Genomic DNA, 24484 nt, shown 5'->3' with positions numbered 1-24484 from the left:
GGACCTTTAATAACATCTGTAAAGACTGCCACACACTGAGTTTGACACCCTGGGCACGGACCGGGTCACCGCCACTCGGAGACTACAACCCCCATCTGATCCGGCTCCGGGTAATCCCCAAACAGCACTGGCCCAGGGGGCGCGTCATATAGATGGCTACGTGTGGCCTCCTGCTGTGTGTGGGAGAATTGTGGAAGCTCATATTGTGTGTAGGGTCTCATACTGTATATAGGGGATGTCAGCATACTTAATTGTGCTCAATATTAAGTCATACAATTAATGTAAAAAAATATATAATTAATATATTAATATTGTGCCAAATTAATTTCACGTGAACTATCACATGATCTATTACAGGCTATCATGTGACATGTCACGTGATACATCAGGTGTGTGAATGTGGGGGGGGGCGCACCTTCTAAACTGCCCGGGGCCCTTGCTACTCTTAATCCACCCCTGCCTCCATGCATGGAGTTACTTAAGTCAGGGGGCACCGCTGATATTATTTAATTCAGAGGGCCTAGTTTAAAGATTATTTCCTCTAGGATGCATAGTGTATTGTATAATTCATTCAGGGGCACCAAATATTATATTACTCATTTCAGGGAGTACTGTGTGTAGTATTATTCATTTAAGAGACCGTGTAAGATTTCATTCTCAGAGGTACCATGTATTGTAATAATTATAAGGGGCCCAGTGTATAGATTATGTACTTAAGAAGTCACAATGTATAGAATAATTTATTTTCTGAGGATACATTGAATCTAATTATTATTTGCTTCAGGAGGTGCAGAGTATAGATTATTTATTTCAGAGGGCATATAGAATTATTTTATGGGGGAACCACATTGGGTAACAATTTCAATGGGCAACATGTATTGGATTTCTTATTTTAGGGGGAACAATATATATTACTATCATTATTATTAAAAAATCTGGATCAGTCACCATTTTGATGGGTTATACAGAGCCAGGAATGGGTAAAAAAAAAAAATCTTATACTTTTCTTTCCTTGGCCCTCCCATTTTCTGGTTCTCCAATGAGCTCTTCTGTCTTTTGTGTTCTATTTTCTATTTTATTTTGTTTATCTTTCACTTATGGCCAGGTCTTCTGTTCAGTAGGACCCACGAGGGACGTGACACTCATCAATGACGTGCGCATTGCGCCCCACGAGCCATGGGGCCCAGTGGGACCGAAAGGAAAGTAAAATGTACAAAATAAGTTTTATCTTCAATTTTCTTCAATCATTTTCAAATGCAAAGGTAAGAGGTATGGAGAGAGCCGAGGAAATGTGAATATACATTTTTTTAACCCCTTCTTGGCCATTTCAATTTGCATTGGATTAATTTGATCCAATTTGCCCAAACTGAATTTTGAGAGATTCTCTAATGTTGGATAAAATCTGCATCAAACTTTACCCCAATATCTACAGTACAGACCAAAAGTTTGGACACACCTTCTCATTTAAAGATTTTTCTGTATTTTCATGACTATGAAAATTGGACATTCACACTGAAGGCAGCAAAACTATGAATTAACACATGTGGAATTATATAGTTAACAAAAAAATGTGAAACAACTGAAAATATGTCTTATAATCTAGGTTCTTCAAAGTAGCCACCTTTTGCTTTGATGACTGCTTTGCACACTCTTGGCATTCTCTTGATGAGCTTCAAGAGGTAGTCACCGGAAATGGTCTTCCAACAATCTTGAAGGAGTTCCCAGAGATGCTTAGCACTTGTTGGCCCTTTTGCCTTCACTCTGAGGTCCAGCTCACCCCAAACCATCTCAATTGGGTTCAGGTCTGGTGACTGTGGAGGCCAGGTCATTTGGCGTAGCAATCCATCACTCTCCCTCTTGGTCAAATAGCCCTTACACAGCCTGGAGGTGTGTTTGGGGTCATTGTCCTGTTGAAAAATAAATGATGGTTCAACTAAATGCAAACCGGATGGAATAGCATGCGGTTGCAAGATGCTGTGGTAGCCATGCTGGTTCAGTATGCCTTCAATTTTGAATAAATCCCCAACAGTGTCACCAGCAAAGCACCCCCACACCATCACACCTCCTCCTCCATGCTTCACGGTGGAAACCAGGAATGTAGAGTCCATCCGTTCACCTTTTCTGCGTCGCACAAAGACATGGTGGTTGAAACCAAAGATCTCAAATTTGGACTCATCAGACCAAAGCACAGATTTCCACTGGTCTAATGTCCATTCCTTGTGTTCTTTAGCCCAAACAAGTCTCTTCTGCTTGTTGCCTGTCCTTAGCAGTGGTTTCCTAGAAGCTATTTTACCATGAAGGCCTGCTGCACAAAGTCTCCTCTTAACAGTTGTTGTAGAGATGTGTCTGCTGCTAGAACTCTGTGTGGCATTGACCTGGTCTCTAATCTGAGCTGCGCTTAACCTGTGATTTCTGAGGCTGGTGACTCGGATAATCTTATCCTCAGAAGCAGAGGTGACTCTTGGTCTTCCTTTCCTGGGGCGGTTCTCATGTGAGCCAGTTTCTTTGTAGCGATTTATGGTTTTTGCAACTGCACTTGGGGACACTTTCAAAGTTTTTCCAATTTTTCGCATTGACTGACCTTCATTTCTTAAAGTAATGATGGCCTCTCGTTTTTCTTTACTTAGAATTTGTATTATGGCAAGAAAAAAGCAGCTAACAGTCTTTTCAGGCGGACTATCAGCTGTGTATCCACCAGACTTCTGCACAACACAACTGATGGTCCCAACCACATTTATAAGGCAAGAAATCCCACTTATTAAACCTGACAGGGCACACCCGTGAAGGGAAAACCATTTCCGATGACTACCTCTTGAAGCTCATCAAGAGAATGCAAAGAGTGTGCAAAGCAGTTGTGGCACCCCAGGGGTCTGGTCTCCACAGTAATAGCAATGTTATGTCTGAGAGCAGGTGGGAGGTCTCTTGGTCAGGAATCCTATGCATGCCACACCTCCTGCCCAGTCCTGGGAGGGGAAGAACTTCCCCTATATAAAGCTGGGGCTGAGGCAGGGTTAGGGAGAAGAGTAGAGAGAAGAAGAGGAGCAGCATAGGAAAGAAAGATCAGGAGCTCTGTGGGAGCAGTGCAAAAAGGAATCAGGGGCTGGCAGCTGAAGAGCTCGCCCTGATTGAAGAGTTACCACCGGACCCGGAGTCCGAAGCTGTGGGGATTAACCCAGACCCAGCAGCAGAAACCGCCCGGTAGGGGATTTCAGGTCCTCTGGCCAAGAAACCCGAAGGCACGGTCACACGCGTGGGACCAGCACCGCCATCGTGGAGCGGAAGCCACTAGAAGGCCCCGAGTCACCGGCCATACGGGTGAGCACCACACGGTACACTCAGGGACGTGGGCTACTTTTACCCGCCTCTAGCAAGGTAGCCAGAAGAGTACAATTAGTTGGGGAGGCCTACAACTCTGCCTGGCCAGGGGAGATCCCATCTGCTCAAAGGCTGACCAGGCCCCGATCGCTAGCCAGTACTCCGGGAGGGTCTATCTTTATCACCAGTAAAGACCCTGAACTACACCGCATCGTCTCTGAGTGGTTCCTGCTACCCCCACCATCCACGTCGGCTGCCCTGAGGCCATACCCCTCCCGTTGGGGGTTATACCATCTACGCTGCACTATCCTACCACCGGCCTCAGCGGTCTGCCCTGCAGCGGCAGCTCCATAGCTGCATTCAACGGGTGGCGTAGTCGTCCTACATCTACTGCTAATATACTGCCACACAGTTTGACTCCCTGGGCACGGACCGGGTCACCGCCACGAAACTACTACCCCCAACAGGCCCGGCTCCGGGTAGTCCCCGCGTGCGCAACGCTACACTAAGCAGGCCCAGGGGCGCGTCAGCTTTTGGCGTAGTCGGCAGGATTTCGTGCCCGCAACCGCCGGGTACTGCGTGCCTGAAAAAGAGACTTTTAAACTAACCTGTGGTGAAGATTCCCGCCATCCGGCATCATCTTCAGCCTTCTTCCCGCCATCCGCGAAGATTCCCGCCATCCGGCGCCATCTTCAGCCTTCTTCCCGCCATCCGTGAAGTTTTCCCGCCATCCGGCGCCATTTTCAGCCTTCTTCCCGCCTTCCGTGGAGTTTTCCCGCCGTTGGACGCCATCTTGAAGACGCCGCGCAGGAAGAAGAGGGGCGTGAACTCCGAAAGCGCGCGAGAATTGAAGCCCCGCCTCACGTCCAGACGTCGCGTAAGGTCCTGGAAGGAGCCCAGCAGACGCTGACGTCACAGGAGCGCGACGGAAGGTCCTCAACCCTGACGATCCACTGCGGAGCCGCGGCCTACGGAAGAGGATCATCGCAAGGTAGGCCACGGTCCACTAGGGGGGAGGAAGATGTCGGATATGGAGGAGAGCTTCACTGCCTCAACCCCCGCCAGCGCCAGCGCTGCTGCAATCATGCCTTTTACCATGCCCTATATCCCGGGAGCAGCCTGGCTACCCCAATACTCAGGGGAGTCACATACCCTGAATGACTTTAGAGAAAAGCTGGATAGCCTCTTCCAGGTGTACCCCCTCACAGAAGAGCAAAAAGTGAGCATCCTGGTGGCCCAACTAACCGGGGCAGCCCAAAGGGAGGTAAAGTCCTGGCCACCTGGGAGGAGGACTGTCGCGGGGATACTAACCCGGCTGAGGGACACCTTTGATACCCGCACCTCAGCCGAGATTAAGCTCAAATTCTATGGGTGCAAGCAGCGAGCACATGAGAGTATAAGGGACTATGCACTAAACCTACAAGAGGCCCTGAGAGCCATTAAGCAGACCGACCCTGACAGCATGGGAAACGAGGACAGGCTGTTGACCGAACAATTTATAGAGGGACTATATTGCAATGCCCACCGAACCCAGTTGCGGGCAATGGCCTTACAGGATCCTCATCTGGACTTTGCACAGTTCAAGGACAGAGCCATCCGGGTGCTCCGAGAACCGGCACCGGGTGGCGTTGTGACCCACAGGCGCCCAGCTATCACTTACCACCAGGAGGCGGCGCCCTTGTCGGCAGGGCCTGTGGGGGCTGATGCGCAGGCTTTGAACAATGACCCGGCTCCAGACCTGCACCATCAGGTCCAAGAGCTAGCTAAAAGCGTTGCTGCGCTAACCCGAACTGTGCAGTCTTTACAGGTTTCCACTCCAGGGAAGATCCAGCTGGCATCCGGACCGGAGGACATCCCGTGGCGTCGACCAAGGAGGACCCCACCGGCCAGAGGAAGACCCAGCGACCGATACAATGAGGACGGACAACCCATCTGCCGCCGCTGCAATCAACCCGGACATATGGCAAGGTACTGTCCTTTAAACTGGCACAACCTGGGGTAGAGGGCCAACCCCCAGGAAAAAGATCACCAGGCCCATCGAGCTGGCGCGACAAATATGTGGGAGGACGTCCAGTCTTGCCTGTGGTACTGGATGGCATTCCTATGAGTGCCCTACTGGACACCGGGTCACAGGTCACCACCATCCCGTACGTGCTCTTCAAGCAGTACTGGAATGACTCGGATATAACCCGCTACCCTGACGACGACTTGAGTATCATTGCCAGCAATGGTCAACCCGTGCCGCAGATCGGATTTAAAGAGATGACCATTAAAATCGGTAGAGTCGAACTGGCAGCACAGGGACTGATCATTGTAGACATTGACAAGCGCGAGAGTCACCCAAAGATAACTCTAGGAACTAATGTGATTGAAAATTGTCTTGCAGAGGTGATTTTCATTTTACAGCAGGTTGCCAAGAACGCCAGCTCCGGCCAGCAGCGAGTGCTCCAGAAAGAGATCCGGGCACTGATGCGACGGCAACAAGTGGAACTCTCCGGCGGTGAGATTGGTAGCGTAAGAATGTGTGACCCTTTCCCTATTGCCATACCCCCGAAAAGTGAAATGATGATTTGGTGCCGGGCAGCTATTGGTCTGAGAGGTAGAGATTACCAGGCCATGGTAGAGCCAGTCTACTCAGACAGTAGGCCCACCATTTTGACAGCCCGGGGGGTAGTTGATGTACGCCATGGGAGGGTACCCGTTCGTATAATAAATATCGGGAAAAGGGAAGTATACCTGCCCCGGTATGCTACGCTAGCCAAATTATATACTATCAACCAAAATTCTATACAGTCTGTGGAACCCTTGCCTCCATCTCACCCGGAGGAAGGTAACGGCTCTACGAAAATAATGGAGGATTGGTGTCAGCAACTACATTTGGGTACTGACTCCACTCCCTCCCACCAGAAACAGGGAGTCTACCGGGTGGTTCAAGAGTACGAGAGAGTGTTTAGTAAACACCCGTTAGACTTCGGGCGAGTAAAGGGGGTAGAACACCACATCCCCACGGGAGACCATCCTCCCATAAAAGAGAGGTATCGACCCGTACGCCCTGCACACTACCAACACGCCAAGGGGATGCTTAGAGACATGAAGGAGGCTGGGGTAATCAGGGATAGCTGTAGCCCCTGGGCAGCTCCACTAGTCTTGGTCAGAAAGAAAGACAACACCATGAGAATGTGTGTAGATTACCGGAAAATTAACCGTATCACACACAAAGATGCGTACCCCTTACCAAGAATAGAGGAGTCTTTGGCTGCTTTAAAATCTGCTAACTTCTTCTCCACCTTGGATCTCACTAGCGGGTACTGGCAGGTTCCTGTAGCAGAGGCGGATCGGGAGAAGACCGCATTCACCACCCCGATGGGACTTAGCGAGTTTACCTGCATGCCGTTTGGACTCTGCAACGCACCAGGAACCTTCCAGCGACTGATGGAGTGCTGTCTGGGACACCGGAACTTTGAGACGGTCCTGTTATACCTGGACGATGTCATCGTCTACTCCAAGACCTACGAGGACCACCTGAAACACCTGGCGGAAGTGTTCGAAGCTCTGGCAAGTTACGGCCTAAAGGTGAAACCCTCCAAGTGTCACCTCCTGAAGCCAAAGGTGCAGTACCTGGGACACGTGGTGAGTGCTGACGGAGTGGCTCCCGACCCTGATAAGATCACCGCAATTAAGGAATGGCCAAGCCCCTCCAGCGTAAAGGAAGTGAGGCAGTTCCTCGGGTTGGTAGGCTACTACCGAAGGTTCATTCCCGGTTTCACCAAAAAGGCAGCTCCTATGCAGGACCTCCTGATAGGCCAGTCCAGGAAGGCCAAGAACCAGAAGCCACCCTTCAGATGGGAGAAGCTGGAAGAAGAGTCCTTCCGCCAGCTGAAGATGGCCCTCACGGGGGATGAAATCCTGGCGTACCCTGATTATAGCCAGCCCTTTATCCTCTACACCGACGCCAGTAACATCGGGCTAGGAGCCGTACTGTCCCAGATCCAGCAGGGGAAGGAACGGGTAATTGCTTACGCCAGCCGAAAACTGCGACCCACCGAAAGAAACCCTGAAAATTACAGCTCATTTAAGCTAGAGTTCCTGGCAGTGGTGTGGGCAGTCACCGAACGCTTTAAGCACTACCTCGCTTCTTCCCGGTTCACCGTGTACACGGATAACAACCCGTTGACACACCTGGACACTGCAAGACTCGGTGCCCTAGAGCAGAGATGGATGGCCCGCTTGTCCAACTATGAGTTTACAATCAAATACCGGGCAGAACGCTCCAATACCAACGCAGACGCCCTGTCCAGGATGCCAAACCTACCGGACGTAGGGGAAGATTCAGAGGAACTGGAAGAAGTTGAGCTCCCCGCGTTCCACCGTCATGGGACTATCCAGTATTCCCACCGTGTAAGAAGTAAGCAAACCGCTACGTTCAACCCCTTACCTCATTACAACTGGGTGGAGACGCAAGACAGTGACCCTGCCGTCCGTCTGGTAAAGGAGATGCTGACTCGGCCAGATGCACGCCTTGACCCAGACGCTCCGGAGGAAGCCAAGCAACTGTGGGCTGAGAAGAGTCGACTGTTCCTTTATAAGGGAAAGTTGTGCCGCAGAATGGTTAACTCCCGGACGCATGAACTAATCTGGCAAGTAGTGGTGCCAAGAAGAGACGCAGCTATGGTGATGGAGGCATACCACGACGGAGCTGGGCATTTCGGATGGAAGAAGCTGGAGTTTCTGCTGCGCGGGCGGTTCCATTGGGTAGGCATGAGAGGAACCATCGAGAGGTGGTGCAGAGACTGTGGCCCATGCAACTTAAGAAGGAAGGACCGTGCCAGCCAGAAGACTCCCCTGCGGTCCATCATCACCAGACAGCCGTTGGAACTGGTAGCCTTGGATCATGTAAAGCTGACCCCAAGCAGAAGTGGCTACGTCTACGCGTTAACCATCGTGGATCACTACTCCCGGTTCTTGGTTGTCGTCCCCGTCAAGGACTTAACGGCTCACACGGCAGCTAGAGCCTTCCAGCAGCACTTCTGCCGTCCGCATGGATACCCGGAGCAGGTGCTGACGGACCAGGGGCCTGCCTTTGAAGCGGAGGTCTTCCAGGAGTTCTGCACCCTGTATGGATGCCGGAAGATAAGAACAACACCCTATCACCCGCAAACTAATGGACTTTGTGAGAAAATGAACCAGGTGGTGATAGATCTTCTGAAAACATTGCCCCTGGAAGAACATAGTCTGTGGCCTGAAAAGCTGCCCGACCTGGTGGACCTATACAACCACATCCCTGTAGGTTCCACCAACTGTACCCCGGCTTACCTAATGAGGGCGAGACCTGGTAAGCTTCCTGTTGATCTGGAGATGGGAGTCCTGACACCCGAGGACACTTCACCAGAAGCAGACTGGGACACAGAGAGGCAGCAGCAGTACCGGAAAGTACAGGAGAGCGTGGAGCGAAGTCTCTGTCAAGCTAGGGAAAGACAGGAGAAAACTTACAACCAGTATGCTCCCGCTGTTCCCCTGGTGCCCGGAGAGCAGGTCTTGAAGAGGAAAAGACGGCTCCACAAGTTGGACGACCAGTGGGAGAAGGACCCGTACACCGTACTGCCCTCAAGCCACGACAACCCAAAGATCTGTACAATCAGTAAAGACGGAGGGGAAACCACAGCCATTGTATCCCGGGATCACCTGAAGAAGTGTCCCGAACAGCTACGGAACCCTGAAGAGGAACAAGAGGACCCTCGACCCGTAGAGGAAAGGGAAGATATGGTTAGTACTGTGCTCGGAGACTTCCCTCGGTCTTGGACTCAAGTCAATGGTGCTGTTGTGGTACCCGTCCTCACGTTCCTCCAACCAGCATCCCAAGTGCCTACGGAGACGCAGGTAGAACTGGAAGAACAGCCGGTCCAGGAGGCAGAAGACCCCACACAAGCAGACCAGGAGAATCAACCCTCTGCTTATAGTGAGCCTGCCATACCCCTAGTGAGCCAAAGAGTCCGTAGACGGCTGCCCAGTTTACCCTTGACAGCTCCTATACCCTGTAGCTCAGGACCAGTCAGCCAGCTCCGTAGGTCCACTAGGGTCACTAGAGGCCAGTTGCCCGTACGTTGGAGGATCTAAGTGTTTAGACTGTTTATTTGTATTTACCTGTTTTCTGTTACCTGTAAATAATTGTGTATTTCTAGTTAGTTTATAGGTGTCGTTTATGGATTATCCGGAATCCTTTGTACATATGTTGGAGCGTAACCAGGAATGGACTAAAGACTGTTAAGGACTCGGGGTAGGACAGACCCCTACCTGGTTACGGCTCCCTGTTTCTTGGTGAAATGGACACCTTTGTTTTCTTCAAAGACTGCACCCGGTTGCGGACGTTCCGTGACCATCCTAATGTGTTTTTCTTTATTGTACTGTTTCTGTTTTTACTTGTTATGTTTTACAAAAATATGTTTAGTCCCGGAGTACTAAATTTCACTAGGGGGGAATGTGGCACCCCAGGGGTCTGGTCTCCACAGTGATAGCAATGTTATGTCTGAGAGCAGGTGGGAGGTCTCTTGGTCAGGAATCCTATGCATGCCACACCTCCTGCCCAGTCCTGGGAGGGGAAGAACTTCCCCTATATAAAGCTGGGGCTGAGGCAGGGTTAGGGAGAAGAGTAGAGAGAAGAAGAGGAGCAGCATAGGAAAGAAAGATCAGGAGCTCTGTGGGAGCAGTGCAAAAAGGAATCAGGGGCTGGCAGCTGAAGAGCTCGCCCTGATTGAAGAGTTACCACCGGACCCGGAGTCCGAAGCTGTGGGGATTAACCCAGACCCAGCAGCAGAAACCGCCCGGCAGGGGATTTCAGGTCCTCTGGCCAAGAAACCCGAAGGCACGGTCACACGCGTGGGACCAGCACCGCCGTCGTGGAGCGGAAGCTACTAGAAGGCCCCGAGTCACCGGCCATACGGGTGAGCACCACACGGTACACTCAGGGATGTGGGCTACTTTTACCCGCCTCTAGCAAGGTAGCCAGAAGAGTACAATTAGTTGGGGAGGCCTACAACTCCGCCTGGCCAGGGGAGATCCCATCTGCTCAAAGACTGACCAGGCCCCGATCGCTAGCCAGTACTCCGGGAGGGTCTATCTTTATCACCAGTAAAGACCCTGAACTACACCGCATCGTCTCTGAGTGGTTCCTGCTACCCCCACCATCCACGTCAGCTGCCCTGAGGCCATACCCCTCCCGTTGGGGGTTATACCATCTACGCTGCACTATCCTACCACCGGCCTCAGCGGTCTGCCCTGCAGCGGCAGCTCCATAGCTGCATTCAACGGGTGGCGTAGTCGTCCTACATCTACTGCTAATATACTGCCACACAGTTTGACTCCCTGGGCACGGACCGGGTCACCGCCACGAAACTACTACCCCCAACAGGCCCGGCTCCGGGTAGTCCCCGCGTGCGCAACGCTACACTAAGCAGGCCCAGGGGCGCGTCACAGTCATCAAAGAAAAAGGTGGCTACTTTGAAGAACCTAGAATATAAGACATATTTTCAGTTGTTTCACACTTTTTTGTTAAGTATATAATTCCACATGTGGTAATTCATAGTTTTGATGCCTTCAGTGTGAATGTACAATTTTCAAAGTAATGAAAATACAGAAAAATCTTTAAATGAGAAGGTGTGTCCAAACTTTTGGTCTGTACTGTACATGTAGCATATGCAGTTTTTTTCCACAATTCCTCCTTTCTGTATGGTGAGTGACAGCTCAGCCATCTAATCTGGGGCAGGGGCATGTTGAGCTGTCAGTATTATGATAGACAACTCAACCTTCCAATCTGAAGCTTGGGTGTGCTCAGCTGTTAGTGTGGTCAATGACAGTCCAGTTGCCTAATCAGGGCTGGGGCATGCTGGGTCTCCTACAGGTGTCTCCTGTTCGGAATGATTCTTAGGCTATTTAGCTGGCTGTCTGCCTCATATATCTAACAGTTGTAGCTTTGCTCAGTTTGGTGTATTTGCTCTGTACTTTGACCTCTTGTATTTTGATCTTTGTTGACCAACCTTGGATTTGCCTATGACCATTCGTTTGCCTAGCCTCTTTGTCTTGATCCGTTACCTTCTTGGAGCTCTGACCCCAGATAATTACTGGACTATGCCTTTTGCTTCACCCCTCTGACAGACTTTAACATGTGCGCATACTTCACAAGTGGATACAAAATTTCTAATATCATTATTAATATATGGCCACCAAAAAAGTCTAGTAATAGTTTTCTGCGTAGCTGTAACCCCAGGATGATCACGCAAGGTGATACGAAGTTTTCTTTAAACTAATTATCTGACACTGCAACTGATATTGTGACGATTCAGGACTTTAGCATGCCTTAGCCAGATCCTGAATCATCTGCATCAGTTTCGCCACCTGGTCACACAGTGTGTGAACAGGATCCATACTGGCTAAAAAGATGTATGGCCAGCTGTAATGTGATGCTAATCACTACTTACAGACACAACGTGAGGAGGGGAAGTCAGAAGGTCTAAGGTCAAAAACACAGCCTAACAAAAAACTCAAAAAACGTAATTATTTGACTAGGTGAATGGAGTAATTTGACCTGCACAATATTTTGTATCTTGCCAGATAGGCAAAATTGCCAAATTTTTAAGTCAGAAAACCTGACAGGGATTCCAGAGAGATGAGCATTAGTATATCAGGACATCAGTAACCTCACCAGATTTTTGCTGAATCCAGTATGGGTAGTTTGTATCTGATACAGTGCCTGTGTTTAAATGGCAGGACAGAGTGACCCTTTGATTCAGGGATGCATTGATCATAGTTTCCTGTGTTAGTATATATTGTGCTAAACCACCTAGATGGAAGAAAAAACAAATAAATATACATAGTTCAAATTACTGATATCTTATAATATATTTTTAACAAAAGTCCAAATTGATATTTTATTTGACATTCTCAATGTAATTATTTATCCTACCGATCTCTGTATCATGACCTTCTATACTTTATCAGTCTCTATCATAAATAATTGTTATTTATTAGAACAAATATTTAATCTATTCTCCACTTAATTTGTTTCCCATTAAAATTACTATGTTTGACTCATTATTCCTTAATTGTGTAGGATTCTAAAGTGATAACGAATAGGCAAATACAGTACATTATACAGATCTGTAGGTGAAACACATCGAGCGTAATTTAATAAAAGAGAATGACTTCTGGATATGCAAATAATTTCTCTAAACCTCAGTGAATGTACTGTTTTAGAAGTTACAGTATATAACAGCTGCATTTTCAACTTGTATTTCGTTCCTAAAGTATGCAATGTCTATTGTAGCAAACGTGGTTCCTGAGGCTGAAATCACACATGCAGTTTTTTCATGTGTAAGAGCATTGCAGAAAAAGAAACACCACCTGAAGATATTATGATGACTGAAATGTGTTACATTGCTGCATTTTCTATATGTGATGTTTCATGTAATTGTTTATTGTGTATTAATGGCCCACGATGCACTTGTGTTTGGAAAGTGAAAGTAACAGTTTTTGAGCAGGACGCAGAAGAGTTAAAAGTGAGCCACCCCTGCGGATGGGATGAGTATTTGGGAATAAAGAGAGAGTTACTGTCATGGGTTTAGGACATAGAGGGGCCAGAAGACTGCAGCGTCTGATTTCACGTACTCCTGTACTGATTAGAAGCACTTCACAATCATATTAAACAGTGCAGGTTTGTGTTAGCGGTGCAAGGGTTAATCTGTTCCATTGAGAGCTTCTGGAGCGTTCCTGCTTTGATGGTCTCAGCTGTTCAGTGTTGGCCACTCCCCTCTGCTATAGATGCTCGCCTCTGGCAATCAGGGATTGCCAGTGTTAGTTTCATACTGCCTGGTTCTGGAGTTGAAGGTGTTGGTTGTTTGAGGAGAAGTTTGGAATGTTGTCCTAAAGACTGTTGCTTGGTGATTTGTCTGTGTGCATATCCTCATCCTCTCCTATTTATTTTTTTCCTTCCTTTACTTCCCGGTTTTCCACTCAATTGTTTGTGAGTGCATATTTGTATGATTGGTATATTCATTTAACCCTGTATGTCTTCTCTTGTGTATTCCTATACGGTATTCTTCCCTTGTGGTTTGTGTATTCCTATACGGTACAACTCCTGACTTCCCTGGCTGGAGGAGGGGTAGATAAGGGCTGATTTAAGAGCTCAACAAGGCATGTCGCCCTGGCATCTTCACCATCAGAAGTAATCCGGGGAACAGGGATAACTAGGGTGCCCCTAGCATTAGGGAGAGGGGAAAAGCCCCTAACCCTGGGATATCATACAACAATGCCGTGACAGTTACTTCCTAGTTAGTGAATCAGCAGTTATTAGTGAACTGAAGTCAGTGACATGGAGTGTGACATGTTAGGCTGCACAGTGATGAGTGTGTGACAGGAAGAAGCTGAGAAGAGAGAGCAAGATTCTGTCACTGGATCTAGTGGCAAAGTAATACGGCCAGAGAATCCCGATGTGGTGAAGTAGAAAAGAACCCAAAATAGAATCAGCTGTAGTGAGTACGGCCTTACGCCAGAAAACGGCGGGTTTTGGGGCCAAGGCAGCTAGTTCAGCTAGTAAAAGAGTGGGCTGAAGAGGCAACTTGACCTTGACCAGACCTAGGAGTCTTAGTGAATAATTACTGAACTTGCAAGGCTGGGGCAAGGGTACCACTGCATGGGGCTGTGGTCAGTAAAGGACAGACAAAAGGAATGGAGTGTTCAAGTCATGCAAGGCATATTTCTGAAATGTCATTTTCAGGCGACATGCTGTCATGTGTAATCTAAATATCTGTGCCTCTCTGTAAAACAGATGAAGACGTGAACACTAGGTTTTGTACCTGTTATCTCTTGTATATGTTATACTAGTTTTATCAGTAAAGAATGTTTTCTCTTTGTAAAATGGACTGCTTTCTTCCTTCTGATCGTAATACACTGGGAATTCCTGCAACATCTTAATGCATTGGACCTGAATTGAGACCATCTGAATGTACTAACAACACCTACACACAAAGAGAAACCTGTGTAACTGATCCCTGAGATCGCAGCTCTACACATTGACTGGGCTACCCGTACTTATGCGCTCATTTTTTAAAAAAATGTTTTCAATGCTAGTAAAGGATCTAAAACTAAGCAAAATGTTAAGCAAAGAATTTCTACTTCCCTTCTGTTTTGGTTCCACTTATCTGTTTCTCTCAGAAACCATCAACAATTGCATATGTAAATCTAGATTCATATGTTTTTACTTGTCAAAGCAATGCTATAATTTCTATTTTTGTTAAGTATGTAAACTATTCCCATCCACTGAAAAGTAGATGTCACAACGTTTGACGACAAAAGAACCATGTTTAAGTTCTTCCAAATGGCAGACCACTGTGTTGAAATAATGCTTATTATTAAATATATTGTATCAGTTACTATTTACTACTGTTTAATGAGGTTATTGCTCCAGCAATAGTGTTATATTGCTCAATAATAGTGTTGAGCGAATTTGTTCGGCATTTCAAATTGGGGTTTGTGTTCGGGGTTCCGGCTTGTTCACGCCAAAAAATCGCTCAACACTACTCAATAATACATTGTTAAAAAAACACAACCAGGAAGTTCCTGTTCACTCTGTGTGTGTAGCTGGAGTACACTTTTACTTTCACTTTGCAAGCTGACAGACAAGATGCTAAGTTCCTATAAGAAATACCAATAGTAAGCTGTGTTATCTTTGTTCCTGAATAAATATACACTGCTCAAAAAAATAAAGGGAACTCTTAAACAACAGCACATAACTCCAAGTAAATCAAACGTCTGTGAAATCAAACTGTCCACTAAGGAAGCAACACTGATTGACAATCAATTTTACATGATGTTGTGCAAATGGAATAGACAATAGATGGAAATTATTGGCAATTATCAAGACACACTCAATAAAGGAGTGGTTCTGCAGGTGGGGACCACAGACCACATCTCAGTACCAATGCTTTCTGGCTGATGTTTTGGCCACTTTTGAATGTTTGTTGTGCTTTCACACTCGTGGTAGCATGAGACGGACTCTACAGCCCACAGAAGTTGCTCAGATAGTGCAGCTCATCCAGGATGGCACATCAATGCGAGCTGTGGCAAGGTTTGCTGTGTCTGTCAGCGTAGTGTCCAGAGGCTGGAGGCGCTACCAGGAGACAGGCCAGTACACCAGGAGACGTGGAGGGGGCCATAGGAGGGCAACAACCCAGCAGCAGGACTGCTACCTCCGCCTTTGTGCAAGGAGGAGCACTGCCAGAGCCCTGCAAAATGACCTCCAGCAGGCCACAAATGTGCATGTGTCTGCACAAACGGTTAGAAACTGACTCCATGAGGGTGGTATGAGGGCCCGACGTGCACAGATGGGGGTTGTGCTCACAGCCCAACACCGTGCAGGATGCTTGGCATTTGCCACAGAACACCAGGATTGGCAAAGTCGCCACTAGCACCCTGTGCTCTTCACAGATGAAAGCAGGTTCACACTGAGCACATGTGACAGATGTGACAGAGTCTGGAGAACCCGTGGAGAGTGATCTGCTGCCTGCAACATCATTCAGCATGACCGGTTTGACAGTGGGTCAGTAATGGTGTGGGGTGGCATTTCTTTGGAGGGCTGCACAGCCCTCCATGTGCTCGCCAGAGGTAGCCTGACTGCCATTAGGTACCGAGATGAGATCCTCAGACCCCTTGTGAGACCACATGCTGGTGCAGTTGGCCCTGGGTTCCTCCTAATGCAGAACAATGCCAGACCTCATGTGGCTGGAGTGTGTCAGCAGTTCCTGCAAGATGAAGGCAGTGAAGCTATGGACTGGCCCACCCGTTCCCCAAACCTGAATCCGATTGAGCACATCTGGGACATCATGTCTCGCTCCATCCACCAACGTCACGTTGCCCCACAGACTGTCCAGGAGTTGGCAGATGCTTTAGTCGAGGTCTGGGAGGAGATCCCACAGGAGACCATCCGCAACCTCATCAGGAGCATGCCCAGGCGTTGTAGGGAGGTCATACAGGCACGTGGAGGCCACACACAATACTGAGCCTCATTTTGACTTGTTTTAAGGATATTACATCAAACTTGGATCAGCCTGTAGTGTGTTTTTCCACTTTAATTTTGGGGGTGACTCCAAATCCAGGCCTCCATTGGTTAATAAATTTGATTTCCATTGATGATTTTTGTGTGATTTTGTTGTCAGCACATTCAACTTTGTACAAAACAAAGTATTCAATGAGAATATTTCATTGATTCAGATCTAGGATGTGTTATTTGAGTGTTCCCTTTATTTCTTTGAGCAGTGTGTATTCACTGTTGAACGGCTGGACAGTACAGAGATTAATGCACTGCCAACAGGTTATGAGTCCAGAAACCCAAAGAGCCAGAGAATAGCCCAAAGGAAAGAAAACTACAGTGTACTAAGGAAAAGCAAAGATGGCTACCAGCAATTCTGTGAAGTTCACAGTGCAGAATCTGACTAACCATAACTATCAATCCTGGAAATTCAAGGTAAAGATGCTGCTGAAAAGAGAGGGAATGTGGAAATACTCACAGGAGTCTGGACCTGACCCAGTACCAGAAGACTGGGTAGAGAAGTATCAAAAAACACAAAGCACTATCACTCTCAGTATAGATGAAGATCAGGTTGTGCATGTATGTAAATGTGAAACTGTAAAAGAGATGTGGGAATAGCTGCATAAAGTGAATGAAAGGATAAATCTCAGAAATAACCTCTATTTAATGAGAAAGCTGCATCAGTCTAAGCTAAATAAAAGCAAAGATATGCAGGATTACATATGAAATACTCTAGAATTTGTGGAGCGCCTGCGGGGCATAGGGGAATATCTAAAAGAATTTCCATGTTGCTGCACTACTAAGTGGTCTACCAGAAAGCTATGACACACTTGTAACTGCACTAGATTCTCGCCCAGATTATTGGAGTATGTCAGAGGAAAGCTTGTAGATGAGTATAAGAAAAGACAGAAAGCATAAGCAGCAGTGGGAAATCCACTTTAAAAATCCAAGATCTATCAGAAAATAAAGAAAACACGTGAGTATTTTGTCTGCAAGAAATCAGGGCACCTAAAGGCTGTTATGAATGTGCGACACCCTGCTGGGACCTGAGGTGCATCTGGGATTATAAGATCACAGCAGTTAGCTGATCACAGGTTCTCTTTGGTATCTGCGTTGTCATTCATGAGTTAAACAGGTTTATGGTCTCTTGTGGTATGGATAGGGTTAAGAATTCCTTGTTTAAACTCTGCTAAGTTTTCCATTGGCTCATGTGTCAGCTGCAGCATATTGGAACTACTCCCCTTTCATTATTTAAACCCTTCCATGCCAGCTATATGTTTTCCATCCTGTGCCTTACTTCTCTGATCAAGGTGTTCCTGTAAAAGCTGTTGTGTTCCTTTGGATACCTGTGGAGTTCCATTTGTTTGTGTGTTTTCCCCTGTCTGTCTCATTCCCTGTGTTGTCCTATTGTAGTAGTAAGGCTAGAGTCTTGCTGTTCTTCACACTATCCAGGGCTAGGCCAGCGGTCATCCAAGGCTTAGGCACGTGACGGTGTGGTGGGAAGGATCCATCTAAGGCGATAGGGAGCGCAGGGTTTAGCAGTGTGAGTGTTTAGGGGTCAACTTCTTATCCCTCTTCCTATTGTCAGGGCTCCCTTTTACCTGTTTCCCCATCTCTCCCTTTACATCACACATCGGGCATCACTATGTCCTGGTGTGATATTATAGCTGGCTCACCTTATTTCGCAAGATACTAACATGGATCCTTTTGCAACACTTGCTAAACAGATGCAGACTCTGTCTTTGGAAGTGAGAGACCTGCGGTCTTTAGTTGTGTGACAACAGCAGACTTCGGGTCTGATGGACTCGGCAGTCAGCCAGACCCAGCCTGAACCAAAGGTGGCCCTCCCTGACCAGTTTCCTGGGGGACAGGATAAATTTGTGGTGTTCAGGGAAGCCTGCAAACTTTGTTCATTTTTGTCAGGGTCCCTCAGAGAGGCTAAAGACGCTTTTCTCTTATTTGAGACTTCTGTGTCCTTAGAGGCCGCTATGGCCTTAGCTATACAGATTGACAGATGCCTCAGGGATAGACCTATGATGGTCTTTTCACCAGTAGTACTCCCTAGGGGTGAAAGCTCTCCCGTGTGTCCTGATGAACACATGCAGTTGGGGAGGGTCTCTGTTCAGTCTTAGCCTCTTGTGGTTCACCGTAGAATGGAGGTTTGTTTCTTTTGTGGCCAAAGGGGTCACTTCTTTGTGGCCTGTCCTTCCACACTTAAGCTGAAAACACCGGCATAAAACTTCTGTCCCCAGGTTGAGTGGAGGATTACACCCCCATAAGCCTCTATAGTATATAATGCAGCCCCCATAGGCCTCCATATTGTATAATGCACTCCCATAGGTAGACTCTATATAGTATAATGCACTCCCATAGGCAGACACTATATAGTATAATGCACCTCCATAGGCAGACTATAGTATAATGCACTGCCATAGGTAGGCTCTATATAGTATAATGCACCCCCATAGGCAGACTCTATATAGTATAATGCACCCCCATAGGCAGACTCTATAGTATAATGCACCCCCATAGGCAGACTCTATATAGTATAATGCGCCCCATAGGCCTCTAAATTCCCCATAAAAAAACAAACAAAAAAACCCCACAATACTCACTTATTCTCCTTATTCCCTGTGCTGCTCCGAGCGCCAGCACATCTCAGGACAGCGGGCGCCAAGTGATGACGTCATCATGCCGACATCAGACGCAGAGGGGGACTGAAGGGAGAGGGAGCTTGTGGTGTCTGGCAGGGGGCCTGACACTGGCACCGAGGGCCCCTCCATCCTCCTGCTCAAGGGCCCCATAGCGGCTGCATGGCAGTGAAGAGACATCGAGTTTCCCTGCTCTGCCCCAGAGTGTAACTGTATGGCGTGCTTGCACAGTTACACTAGCGTAGCTTTGGGTGGACCCCCTCAGAGCACCCCCTGTGCCCCCTGGTAACTATGCTACTGGTAGGCGCAGAAGTAAAATTCAAACAACTGACATTTATTTTACTTCTGGTTGTCAGCTGCTGCTGACTTTCTATCAGTGATCAGGTGAATCACTGTAATATCATTCAGTAGAAAATGGAGGACATAGGAAAAAAATTAGAGTTGTAGATCTAGAGCTGCTGTTTAAAATAGACACAAAAGTAAAGTAAAGTTGACGTTTATTTTACACACAGTGCTAATGGAAACCTGTTGAGCCAGGGTATGTAGGTAATCCCACTTCCCATATGACAGACCCCCCCCTGGCCTGATAATATCGCAGGCAACACTCACCCAAAAGTTAAAGCAGTAAAGTCCTCAAGCCACTGTGACCACCTAACAGTCGTGGTGAAGATGACAACGCGTGTTATCATCATATCCTGGCTCAACAGGTTTCCATTAGCACTGTGCAGCATAATTTGAAATGGTGATTTCCATAGTATAAAATCCCCACACTCACCACTAACTCCTGTATAGAGCAATATTTATATATGTATACTTGTTATGATCCACCATTGATGACCCTCGCTTGTCTGGCACCTTGCACTTTATATCTCTCATCCTCTAAATGTGATTATTGCATACGTTGTTATGTAATCTTTATCTAATAAAATAATATTTTTTATGCCGCTATACTCATGTTTTCTCCTTTTTCAATATGTTTATTATATGAGTAGGCAACAATCGGTCCATAGTCTGGCAGCCACGACCAGGTACCATGGCCTGTTCAGTCTCATAAGGTGGGCCACTGTTTGTTCATGTATGTGAGTTGTGTAGTGTACATCAGGTTGGCATATGTGAGTAGTGTAGAGTGTATCAGGTTGGCATTCATCAATTGTGTAGAGTGCTTCAGGTTGGCATACGTGAGTTGTGTAGTGTATGTCAGTTTGGCATACATGAGTTGCATAAGTCAGAAATTAATTTAGTGGTCCATGAATGTGTGCTACAGTTTGAAGCATTATTTTATACACAGGCCAGGTTTGTCAGGGCAGCGGTCACATTAATAAGTAGTGTATGTCCTTGTGTATCCCTCTTCTGTAACACACACTGCACCTCTTTTGTGACCTTCTTTTCTTTGTGGTTTGAGGGACCTCACCAGGGAAATGTTAGCCTGGTATGATATGAACACCTTCAGTTCCGGAAGTACAGGGGCCTGCTCTTTCCTGACTTCCAATGATTAGGGTCTTGATCACTGCCTCCTGGATCTGAAAGTACATACAGTTCTGGGCTGCATATCATGATAGTACCAAAGCGTTGTACATTCCCATCAGTACGATGTGCATGGTCAGCTTCTTATATCACATCTTGTCTTTTCTTATGGTATTGTACGGCTGGAGGACTTGATCAGAGAGATCAACTCCCCCCAAATTCTTGTTGTACCCCAGTACACAGTCTAGCTTGGTGACCTGTGTTGAGGTATCTCGTACAGTGGTGGGGGTGCTGCCATCACCATGTATGGTGGTCAAGAAAAGGACATCTCTCTTGTTCTTCTACTTCACCACCAGCATGTTTTCACTCCATTGGTCTTTGCTCTTACCCTTACTGAGCAGCTGCCCAGTGAGTGTGTTAGGGAGTCCTCTCTGATTTATACTGAGGTAGCTCGCCAAGAGAGAGACTTGAAGAGTTGTATGCTGGTACAAAAGTTATCTACGTAGAGGTGATAACCTTGATCCAGCATTGGGTGCACCAAATGCCACACAATTTTCTCACTCACTCCCAGGACAGGGGTACGTTCTGGGGGTTCAATCTGGGTGTCCTTCACTTCATGAACTCTGAACCTGTGGGTGTACCCTGAGGTACTCTCCGAGCAGCTTGTAGAATTTAATTCCATACCTGGCCCTCTTACTGGGCAGGTATTGTCGGAATTTGAGCCTCCCCTTAAAATGTATAAGAGACTCATCCATGCAGATGTCCCTTTAGGGAACGTATACCTCTACAAACTTGTTGCTAAAGTGATTGTTAGAACCCTCCTGTTTGTTTTTTTCCATCTTGTGTTTTGCGATCACGTGACCATCTGCCTTTATATTCCAGCTCCGCCCTTTTGGCTGTGCTGGACTTCAGTGTTTGTTTCTTTAGCCAGGTGCTTCGGTGCCTTTCTCTGTCAGTTCGCTTGGTCCTTCTGGGACCTCTAATACCTTTTTGTCAGTTTGTCTTTTTGTGTTCTGCAACAACTTCTCTGTTTAGGAGGTGTCCCATTTTTGTCCCAGTCCTTAGTTCTTTTAGGGACCCCTCCCCTTATGCTATAGGTATTCATTCAGACTAGCTGAGGACAAAGGCGGGTCTGTTTGCTAGGAACAGGCAGCCCGCTACATCGTAGGGATTCAGCTTAGTCTTACTGTAGGGACAGCTTTTCCCCTATCTTTCCTTAGTACTTGTTGCAGATCAACGACCAGTCGAACTTTGAAAATCGGTCAAAGTTGGGGTCATCTGAGGGAGGACATTGTGCATTATCACTGTAATGCAAAATTTGTGGATTGCCTCAAATCGTTAAGGGTCATAGCCATGCGGAACACTGGAACACTGAAGTGTTGTATAAAACATCAATGCCCCAATATTGCTGAAGTTCTGGCTTCTTCACTAACCCCATGCAAAGGACAAGGCCCCAAAACGTCATAATTTCTACTGCGTCTACAGGGGATCAGTTAGAAAATGATGAAGGGTGATTTTGTGCCAAAAATTGCTGGGCGCATACATTTTTCTTAGCCACAATGAGGGTTAAAAAATCCTTAGGCTATGTGCCCACGATGCAGAAATGCGAGCTGCCGGCAAGTGAAGACAAGGAGACCGTGGGCCATCTGAAAGTAAATATAATATTTATTTTTTTGTTTTATTCTTTTTTTTACAGGTTCTGTGGTACCCGGGTCCGGAGGAGAGTCTCCTCTCCTCCACACCCGGGTACCATCCGCACATTGAAACGCTTGGATTCTGCATGTACACATGCAGTGATGCGGAATCCAAGCATTTCAATGCAAGTCAATGGTGGCGAAAATGCAGTGCATCCGCAAAATAATTGGTAGTGCTGCGTTTTTTTCTGCAATGATAACCCGCAACGGAAATTTCCGCAGCATGTGCACAGCACATGCGGATTATTATTGGGGAACATGGCAGGCCTTCTACCGTTCATTTTTTAAGCGTTTCTGCATCATTTTTGCCGCTGCGGAAACGCTTAAAAAACGCATCGTGGGCACACAGCCTTAGAGAAAAAGACTATGAAAAAGTCTATTTGTGTTAAGGCTGGTGGTGTCAAATTTGATTCCTGATTGTGCCACAAAATCAGCAATCAGTGGCTCATATAATCTTTAGGGGTGAATGAAGTCCATACAGGGTCAGTAACTTTAGGCGCTGGTTCATTTTCTGTCCTGGTGCGTCTGCGTTGTGATTCAGTATTATTTAAGGAAGAGTAGGAGGAGGAGGATGAAAAATAAAGGAAGGTGGCATCCTCTCCCTCACTATCAGTGTTAGAGGCAAGGAAGGCATATGCCTCCTTAGCTGAATACTGTGATTGCAGCGAGCGGGACATTTTTGCAAGTATGCGATGTTTGTAGGTGTACCAAGTTTTATTCAGGTGTGTGTGTGAATGTTTGGTGTAAACTTTTTTTTTATATAGAAGAGAAAAAAAGACAATAATATAGAAAGAAAAGGGTAAAAATAAAATAAAAAGAATATAAAAATATGGTAAAATAAAAAAACAAACTTACTAAGCAGATGTCAATAAAAAAAAAATACAAAGCGCCCGCAACTATCTGACACCAACCCTGACTATATTCAGGAAAAAATACTGTAATAGTTGCCGATTACTACAGTATATTTTTACTGTCTCTAATCTAGTCCTATCAACTAATCTCATTTTTTTAAATTCTTTTTTTCACATAAAAAAAGCAACAACTGCACACTGATCAGTTATGTGCGTCAGTGATCAGTGCTCGACTGCTGTAGGACGCAAGCAGGGATGTGATTCTTTTTTCCAGTCTATCTGACACTAACCGTGACTAAATTCAGAAAAGAAAATTCTTAGTAAACGCCGATTACTACAGTATATTTTTAGTGTCCCTAATCTAATCCTATCAACTAATCTAAATAATTTTTTTGATTCTTTGTTCACCCAAACTAAAAAAAAAAACACCCGGAGGCCGATCAGTGATGTGCGTCACTGACCAGGGTTCGAAGGCTGTAGGACGCACTCACAGATGTGGTGCAAGAAGAGGATAAATAAAATAGACAGGAAAAAAAGTCCTTGCCAAAAGCGAGCACGGGTGCCGATCAGTGATGTGCGTCTGATCAGAAGCTTCGCAGCTTCGCAGTGACAAAAGAAGTCTTGGAAAACAGTGAGCACGGGTACCAATCAGTGATTTGTGTCACTGATCAGCACTAAGCGGCTGCAGGATGCACAAACAAAAAAACTGCAAAAAATTGAGCAATCAAATACTGATCAGGACTTTTGCAGCAAAAGAGGTTGTGTGGAGGGGGTTAAGGAGAGGGAGAAAAAGAGGGAAAAGAGGGGAAAAAGGGGAGTGGTGGATTGTGGTTGATTAGGAAAGATCAGGGATCAGGAACAGATCAGGGAAGGATTAGGAACATCTTCTTTTTGGAAGAGCAGCAGCAACACCTGCCGTGATGGCACAGGCTTCAAAAAGTCTGTGGCACTGCAAAGTCCAGCACAACGCGACAGAACACCGCTTTGACTGCTCTGCGTCCGAAGCTAGAATGAGGAAGTGCAGGGCGGTCATAGTAAGATCCCATCCCGTCTGTGTGTAGACCGTGTACCGAGGAGGTCTCTCTCAGAATACAGCAGGCCGAGGACAAAGGATACTAGCAGACAATTTGTTTGGGTAACACCTTTTTACTAAGAACAGGAACTAGGTTGCCCCGGCAACGCAAGAAAGGAACACAAATAAACTTCACACACACCTAGCTCAAGACAGCCAGGACCCCTGCACTGCACAACCAACAGGACCAGGATGCACTAACAGAAGAACTATAATTTGCCTACCCAGTGGTTCCGCCTAGTGCGGTAACCGCGTGTTAAGCATGGCAATGATGTAATCAGATGGGTGCATAAGACGGTCCGTGCAGTGGTGCAGCACAACAGTTAACAAACTTAACAATTTTCTACTTTACAATACTGTTA

The 24484-nt window shown here is 46.8% G+C and overlaps 1 long non-coding RNA gene across 1 annotated transcript in view; it reads left to right on the top strand.

The window, feature by feature from the left end:
- Nucleotides 1–1111: 1111 nt before the first annotated feature.
- LOC141259167 (uncharacterized) overlaps nt 1112–24484 on the top strand; it is a 304265-nt gene continuing 280892 nt past the window's right edge. The window contains exon 1 of the long non-coding RNA XR_012318377.1: nt 1112–1262. This is a non-coding gene — a long non-coding RNA (uncharacterized lncRNA). The remainder of the gene's footprint in view (nt 1263–24484) is intronic.

Source organism: Phyllobates terribilis, unplaced genomic scaffold (assembly GCF_046119375.1).
Source record: "Phyllobates terribilis strain yellow unplaced genomic scaffold, ASM4611937v1 Scaffold_1__5_contigs__length_1240528914, whole genome shotgun sequence".
NCBI classification, from domain to species: domain Eukaryota; kingdom Metazoa; phylum Chordata; class Amphibia; order Anura; family Dendrobatidae; genus Phyllobates; species Phyllobates terribilis.
Note: the sequence above shows the minus strand (reverse complement) of the source record. Positions and strands in the feature narration are given on the sequence as shown.